This window comes from Trypanosoma cruzi, assembly GCF_000209065.1.
Source record: "Trypanosoma cruzi strain CL Brener chromosome Unknown tcruzi_1047053459529, whole genome shotgun sequence".
Lineage (NCBI taxonomy): Eukaryota > Euglenozoa > Kinetoplastea > Trypanosomatida > Trypanosomatidae > Trypanosoma > Trypanosoma cruzi.
Window position 1 is genome coordinate 1 of NW_908873.1, and position 1,044 is coordinate 1,044.

Below are 1,044 nucleotides of genomic sequence, written 5' to 3' on the forward strand. Positions count from 1 at the left end.
GGAAAAGCGCGTCTTGAGACCCACCGCTCCATGACGCTGGGCGCTTGGGTGCATCTGCGCCCCGAGAAAGAGACACGCCGGTCGTGAAGCGCAGCGACCCTTGGGCCGGTGGCGCGCTGTCGGTGCCGCGCGTGGCGCCACTGCCCGGTTGCGCGAGAGTTTGCGGTGACGGTGCGCGCGTCCAGGCTCCCTCCCCAGTTCGGGAAACGATGGGAAAAAACAAAACCAAAGAGGACGCGCACGGGTGAGAGATGCGGCTGCGACGCGTGATGAAATTCCACAGTTTCCTGTCAGTCTGACGACGAAAACGCGTGAGGACGCAATTCCCGACTCAGCTCACACTGAAGTGCTTTGCTTTACACCCCCATCTTTCTTTTTTTTTCTTTTTCTTTTTTTCTTTCTTTGTCCCTCTGCTCTCGCTGCGCGGTTTTGCGGCCCAGCGACGCGCACGCCCGCACACACACACACGCGCTACGATGGAGACATGTTGTTCGAGGTCCAAACAGTTTGAGCGACGCATTGAGAACGGAACAATAAAAATCACCTTTCGGCTGAGCGCCCGCTCCCCTCCCTCCCACTTCCTGCTATTGTTGTCTTTTTTCTTTCTTGCGCAACGGCGCGCACGTAACATCCTGCCCTGTCTGGCGCCCTGCCTGTGCAAACGGTTGGTGGCGGGCCCGCCCGAAAGCGCAAGAGAGAGAAAGAGAAAGAGAGGGCCGAATTGCCCGGAGGTGGGTTGTGGTGGGCGCACGCCGCTGCTGATGGAAGCAACCAACTCTTGTGCGCGAGGGCGCGTGGCCCCGTGAACGCGCTTGCGTGATGGCCAAAAACAAACTCAACAGGTCTGACAGCCGCCCCGCCCGCCGCAACCTCGCCGGCTGGCCCCCGCGCCTCCCCTCGCATGGCCAGGAAAGGCGCGTCTTGAGACCCACCGCTCCGTGACGCTGGGCGCTTGGGTGCATCGGCGCCCCGAGAAAGAGACACGCCGGTCGTGAAGCGCAGCGACCCTTGGGCCGGTGGCGCGCTGTCGGTGCCGCGCGTGGC

The 1,044-nt window shown here is 62.2% G+C and overlaps 4 non-coding genes across 4 annotated transcripts, besides 1 other annotated feature; all 4 read left to right on the forward strand.

Annotated features, from left to right (window-relative positions):
* Nucleotides 1-87: 87 nt before the first annotated feature.
* Tc00.1047053459529.10 lies at nt 88-159 on the forward strand. The gene has a single exon (XR_008254644.1). It is a non-coding gene; the product is annotated as an H/ACA snoRNA, TC11C4H3 (small nucleolar RNA).
* A 106-nt stretch (nt 160-265) lies between these two features.
* On the forward strand, nt 266-362 carry Tc00.1047053459529.20. The gene has a single exon (XR_008254645.1). It is a non-coding gene; the product is annotated as a C/D small nucleolar RNA (snoRNA), TB11C4C1 (small nucleolar RNA).
* A 5-nt stretch (nt 363-367) lies between these two features.
* Nucleotides 368-404: a microsatellite.
* Nucleotides 405-471: 67 nt separating this feature from the next.
* On the forward strand, nt 472-558 carry Tc00.1047053459529.30. The gene has a single exon (XR_008254646.1). It is a non-coding gene; the product is annotated as a C/D small nucleolar RNA (snoRNA), TB11C4C2 (small nucleolar RNA).
* Nucleotides 559-759: 201 nt separating this feature from the next.
* Nucleotides 760-849, forward strand: Tc00.1047053459529.40. Its single transcript, XR_008254647.1, has one exon. It is a non-coding gene; the product is annotated as a C/D small nucleolar RNA (snoRNA), TB11C4C3 (small nucleolar RNA).
* The last annotated feature ends 195 nt before the right edge of the window (nt 850-1,044 follow it).